The sequence below is a fragment of the Colobus angolensis genome, unplaced genomic scaffold, assembly GCF_000951035.1.
Source record: "Colobus angolensis palliatus isolate OR3802 unplaced genomic scaffold, Cang.pa_1.0 Scaffold34, whole genome shotgun sequence".
Taxonomy (NCBI): Eukaryota; Metazoa; Chordata; class Mammalia; order Primates; family Cercopithecidae; genus Colobus; species Colobus angolensis.
This window is the reverse complement of record NW_012116710.1, coordinates 6,501,857-6,508,718: the sequence shown is the minus strand read 5'-3', so window position 1 is coordinate 6,508,718 and position 6,862 is coordinate 6,501,857. Positions and strand designations below refer to the sequence as shown.

The 6,862-nt window shown below is 42.0% G+C and overlaps 1 pseudogene across 1 annotated transcript; it reads left to right on the top strand.

The window, feature by feature from the left end:
- The first annotated feature begins 2,067 nt into the window (after positions 1-2,067).
- Positions 2,068-2,798, top strand: LOC105519165 (annotated as a pseudogene). The gene is made up of 2 exons (XR_001002933.1): positions 2,068-2,117; positions 2,156-2,798. The product of XR_001002933.1 is annotated as a calmodulin pseudogene (transcript).
- Positions 2,799-6,862: the final 4,064 nt, after the last annotated feature.

The following is a 6,862-nucleotide window of genomic DNA, read 5'->3' as shown; positions in this document are numbered from 1 at the left end:
ACAGCTAACCAGAAGGTGTAAGATTGTTACCCTGAGAATTACAAAACACTGCTTAAAAAACCAGAGATGACCCAAACAAATGGAAAAACATCCCATGTTTTTAGATAGCAAGAGTCATTATCATTAAAACAGCCATACTGCCCAAAGAAATGTACAGATTCAATGCTATTTCTATTGAACTACCTATGAAATCCTTCATAGAATTAGAAAAAACTATTTTAAAATACACATGGAACCAAGAATGAGTTGAATAACCAAGACAATTCTAAGCAAAAAGAACCAAGCTGGAAACATCACATTACCCAACATCAAACTGTACTACAGAGCCACAGCAACTGGAGAGTATGGTACTGGTACAAAAACAGACACACAGACCAGTGGGAGAGAAGAGAGAGCCCAGAAATAAGGTCGCACACCTACAACCATCTGACTTTCGACTAAGCTGACCAAACAAGCAATGTAAAAAGGATTTCCTATTCAAGAAATGGTTCTGAGTAATTGGCTAGTCATATGCAGATGATTGAAACTGAACTTCTTCCTCACATTATATAGAAAAATCAACTCAATATGGGTTAAAGACTTAAATGTAAATGCAAAACTATAAAAACCCTGGAAAACTACACAGGCAATATCATTCTGAATGTAGAAATGGAAAAAAGTTTTATGACAATGATGCCAAAAGCAATCACAAGAAAAGCAAAAATTGACAATGGATTTATTTAAGCTAAAGAGCTTCTGCACAGCAACGGAAACTATCAACAGAGTCAACAGGCAATCTACAGAATGGGAGAAAATATTTGAAAATTTTGTACCTGAAAAAGGTCTTATATCTAGCATCTATAAGGAACTTTAGTAACTTTGCAAGAAAAGACAGACAACTCCATTAAAAAGTGGGCAAAGGGGCTGGGCACGGTGGCTCATGCCTGTAATCCCAGCACTTTGGGAGGCTGAGGCAGGCCTATCATGAGGTCAGAAGATAACTTGAGACCAGCCTGCCAAATATGGTGGTCTCAGACACCTAGACCAATGGAACAGAATAGAGACCCCAGAAATAAGGCCATACACCTACAACTATCTGATCTTCAACAAATCTCACCAAACAAGCAATGAAGAAAAGACTCCCTGTTCAAGAAATGATGCTGGGAGAACTGGCTAGCCATATGCGGAATACCGAAACTGAACTCCTTCTTCAAACCATATACAAAAATCAATTCAAGATGGATTAAAGACTTAAATGTAAAATCCAAAACTAGAAACACACTGGAATGAGAGAACTACAAACACACCTATAGAATGTGAGGAAATATTTTCAAACTATGTATCTGAAGAAGATCTAGTATCTGAGAATCTATAAGAAACAACTTTACAAGAAAGAAAAAACAAACCCATAAAAAAGTGGGTAAAGGGCTTAGCACAATGGCTCATGCCTGTAATTCCAGCACGTTGGGCAGCCAAGGCTGGTGGATGGCTTGGGCCCAGGAATTTGAGAACAGGCTGGGTAACATGGCAAAAACCCCTCTCTACTAAAATTAGAAAACATTAGCCTGGCATGGCGACATGAGCCTGTAGTCCCAGCTACTCAGGAGGCTGAGCTGGGAGGATCACCTGAGCCCGGGAGCCAGAGGGTGCAGTGAGCTGAGACAGTGCCACACCACTCCAGCCTGTGTGTCAGAGTGAGACCTCTTTTAAAACAACAAAAAAGATGAGCATAGGACAGGAACAGACACTTTTCAAAAGCAGACATACAGGTGGCCAAAAAGCATATAATAAAAGCTTAACATCACTGAACATTAGAGAAAAACAAATCAAAACCAAAATGAGATACCATCTCACACCAGTCAGAATGGCTCTTATTAAAAAGTCAAAAAAGGACAGATACTGACAAGGTTATGAAGAAAAGGGAGCACTTACACGTTGTTGGTGGAAGTGTAAATTAGTTCACCCATTGTGGAAAGCAGCGTGGTGATTCCTCAGACAGCCAACAACAGAACTACCATTCAACCCAGCAATCCCATCACTGGGTGTATACCCAGAAGAATAGAAATCATTCTGCCATAGGGCAGTGGTGCTGGGAGTCTCGTGGACGCTGTGCCCTTACTCGTAGTCAGGCGGCGGCGGCGCAAGCGGCGGCGGCGCAGCGCACAGCGCGCCTTAGCAGCAGCAGCAGCGGCATCATCGGAGGCACCCCCGCCATCACAGCCCCCGCGCTGGTGCAGCCACTCTCGCTCCCTCTGCTCTTCCTCCCTTCGCTCGCACCATGGCTGATCAGCTGACCGAGGAACAGATTGCTGAATTCAAGGAAGCTTTCTCCCTATTCGATAAGGATGGCGATGGCACCATCACAACAAAGGAACTTGGAACTGTCATGAGGTCACTGGGTCAGAACCCAACAGAAGCTGAATTGCAGGATATGATCAACGAAGTGGATGCTGATGGTAAAGGCACCATTGACTTCCCCGAATTTTTGACTATGATGGCTAGAAAAATGAAAGATACAGATAGTGAAGAAGAAATCTGTGAGGCATTCCGAGTCTTTGACAAGGATGGCAATGGTTACATCAGTGCAGCAGAACTACGTCACGTCATGACAAACTTAGGAGAAAAACTAACAGATGAAGAAGTAGATGAAATGATCAGAGAAGCAGATATTGATGGAGACGGACAAGTCAACTATGAAGAATTCGTACAGATGATGACTGCAAAATGAAGACCTACTTTCAACTCCTTTTTCCCCCCTCTAGAAGAATCAAATTGAGTCTTTTACTTACCTCTTGCAAAAAAAAGAAAAAAGAAAAAAAAAATCATTCTGCCATAAAGACATATGCACATGAATGTTCATTGCAAAACTATGCACAATAGCAAAGACATGGAATGAACCCAAATGCTCATCAAGGACAGATTAAATACAGAAAATGTGGTACATGTATGCAATGGAATACTATGCAGTCCTACAAAAGAGTGAGATTATGTCTTTTGCATTAACATGGGTGGAGCTGGAAGTCATTATTCTCAGCAAACTAATGCAGGAACAGAAAACCAAATATGGTATGTTCTCACTTATAAGAGTGAACTAAATGATGAGACTAATGGGCACCAAGAGGGGAACAACACACACTGGGACCTACTTGAAGGTGGAGGGTGAAAGGTACAAAAAATAACTATTGAGTACTATGCTTAGTACCCAGATGAAGAAATCATATTTACCACAAAACCCATGACACAACTTTATCTGCATATGTACCACTGAACCTAAAATAAAAGGAAAAATAAATCAAAGAAAAAAACAAATCTCAATTCTGTTCCAAGATGGCCGAATAGGAACAGCTCTGGTCTGTGGTTCCCAGTGTGATCAACGCAGAAGACGGTGACTTCTGCATTTACAACTGAGGTACCTGGTTCATCTCATTGGGACTGGTTGGACAGTGGGTGCAGCCCAAGGAGGGTGAACTGAAGCAGGGCAGGGCATTGCCTCACCCGGGAAGCACAAGGGGTCAGGGGATTTCCCTTTCCTAGCAAAGGGAAGCCATGACAGACTGTACCTGGAAAATCGGCAGGCTGCCGACCAAATACTGTGCATTTCCAATGGTCTTAGCAAATGGCACACCAGGAGATTATATCCTGTGCCTGGCTCCGCGGGTCCCATGCCCATGGAGCCTTGCTCACTGCTAGTGCAGCAGTCTGAGATCGACTTGGGAGGCAGCAGCCTGGCAGGGGGAGGGGTGTCCACCATTGCTGAGGCTTGAGTAGGTAAACAAAGTGGCTGGGAAGCTCAAACTGGGCAGAGCCCACCACAGCTCTGCAAGGCCTGCTGCCTCTGTAAACCCCACCTCTGGGTGCAGGGCATAGCTGACAAGGCAGCAGAAATTTCTGCAGACTTAAACGTCCCAGTCTGACAGGTCTGAAGAGAGCAGTGGTTCTCCCAGCATGGTGTTTGAGCTCTGAGAACCAACAGCCTACTTCCCCAAGTGGGTCCCTGACCCCCTTGTAGCCTAACTGGGAGACAGCTCCCAATAGGGGCCGACTGACACCTCATACAGGTGGGTATCCCTCTGGGACAAAGCTTCTGGAGGAAGGATCAGGCAGCAATATTTGCTATTCTGCAATATTTGCTGTTCTGCAGCCTCCGCTGGTGATACCCAGGCAAACAGCATCTGGAGTGGACCTCCAGCAAACTCAAACAGATCTGCAGCTGAGGGACCTGAGTGTTAGAAGGAAAACTAACAAACAGAAAGGAATAGCATCAACATCAACAAGAAGGACATCCATACCAAAACCCCATCTGTAAGTCACCAGCATCAAAAATGCTGTAAAACCACAAAGAGAGGGAAAAACCAGAGAAGAAAAGCTGAAAACTTGAAAAACCAGAGTGCCTCTTCCCTCCAAAGGATCATGACTCCTCACCAGCACCAGAACAAAGCTGGACACAGAATGACTTTGATGAGCTGACAGAAGTAGGCTTCAGAAGGTTGGTAATAACAAACTTCTCCGAGCTAAAGGAGGATATTTGAACCCATTGCAAGGAAGCTAAAAATCTTGAAAAAAGATTAGATGAATGGCTAACTAGAATAAACAGTGTAGAGAAGACCTTAAATGACCTGATAGAGCTGACAACCATGGCATGAGAACTACGTGATGCATGCACAAGCTTCAGTAGCCGATTTGATCAAGTGGAAGAATGGGTACCAGTGATCGAAGATCAAATTAATGAAATAAAGTGAGAAGCGAAGTTTAGAGAAAAAAGAGTAAAAACAAATAAAGCCTCCAAGAAATATGGGACAATGTGAAAAGAACAAATCTACGTTGGATTGGTGTACCAGAAAGTGGTGGGGAGAATGGAACCAAGTTGGAAAACACTCTTCAGGATATTATCCAGGAGAACTTGCCAACCTAGCAAGGCAGGCCAACATTCAAATTCAGGAAATACAGAGAATACCACAAAGATACTCCTCGAGAACAGTAACCCAAGACACATAATTCTCAGATTAGCCAAGGTTGAAATGAAGGAAAAAATGTTCAGGGCAGCTAGAGAGAAAGGTCAGGTTACCCACAAAGAGAAGTCCATCAGACTAACAGCAGGTCTCCTGGCAGAAACCCTATAAGCCAGAAGAGACTGGAGGCCAATATTCAACATTCTTAAAGAAAAGAATTTTCAACCCAGAATTTCATATCCAGCCAAACTAAGCTTCATAACTGAAGGAGAAATAAAATTCTTTACAGAGAAGCAAATGCTGAGAGATTTTGTCACCACCAGGCCTGCCTTACAAGAGCTCCTGAAGGAAGCACTAAACATGGAAAGGAACAACTGGTACCAGCCACTACAAAAACATGCCAAATTGTAAAGACCATTGATGCTAGCAAGAAACTGCATCAACTAACGGGTAAAATATCAGCTAACATCATAATGACAGGATCAAATTCACACATAACAATATTAACCTTAAATGTAAATGGGCTAAATGCCCCAATTAAAAGACACAACTAGCAAATTGGATAAAGAGTCAAGACCCATCAGTCTGCTGTATTCAGGAGACCCATCTCATGTGCAGAGACACACATAGGCTCAAAATAAAGGGACAGAGGAAGATCTACCAAGCAAATGGAAAGCAAAAAAAAGCAGGAGTGGCAATCCTAGTCTCTGATAAAACAGACTTTAAACCAACAAAGATCAAAAGAGACAAAGAAGGCCATTACATAATGGTAAAGGGATCAATTCAACAAGAGCCAACTATCCTAAATATATATGCACCCAATACAGGAGCATCCAGATTCATAAAGCAAGTCCTTAGAGACCTACAAAGGCACTTAGACTCCCATACAATAATAATGGGAGACTTTAACACCCCACTGTCGATGTTAGACAGCTCACCGAGACAGAAGGTTAACAAGGATATCCAGGACTTGAACTCAGCTCTGGACCAAGCAGACTTAATAGACATCTACAGAACTCTCCACCCCAAATCAACAGAATATACATTCTTCTCAGCATCACATCACACTTATTCCAAAATTGACCACATAGTTGGAAGTAAAGCACTCCTAGCAAATGTAAGAGAACAGAAATCACAATAAACTGTCTCTCAGACCACAGTGCAATCAAACTAGAACTCAGGATTAAGAAACTCACTCAAAACAGCTCAACTACATGGAAACTGAACAACCTGTTCCTAAATGACTACTGGGTAAATAACAAAATGAAGGCAGAAATAAAGATGTTCTTTGAAACCAATGAGAACAAAGACACAATATACCAGAATCTCTGGGACACATTCAAAGCAGCATGTAGAGGGACATTTGTAGCACTAAATGCCCACAAGAGAAAACAGGAAATATCTAATATCAACACCCTAACATCACAATTAAAAGAACTAGAGACCCAACAGCAAACACATTCAAAAGCTAGCAGAAGACAAGAAATAAATAAGATCAGGGCAGAACTGAAAGAGATAGAGACACACAAAAAAAAAAAACCATCAAAAAATCAGTGAATCCAGGAGCTGGTTTTTTGAAAAGATCTACAAAATTGATAGACCACTAGCCAGACTAATAAAGAAGAAAAGAGAGAAGAATCAAATAGATGCAATAAAAATGATAAAGAAGATATCCCACTGATCCCACAGAAATACAAACTACTATCAGAGGATACTATAAACAGCTCTATGCAAATAAACTAGAAAATCTAGAAGAAATGGATATATTCCTGGACACATACACCATCCCAAGACTAAACCAGGAAGAATTTGAATCTCTGAATAGACCAATAACAGACTTGGAAAGTGAGGCAATAATTAATGGCTTACCAACCAAAAAAAAAAGTCCAGGATCAGACGGATTCACAGCTGAAGTCTACCAGAGGTACAAGGAG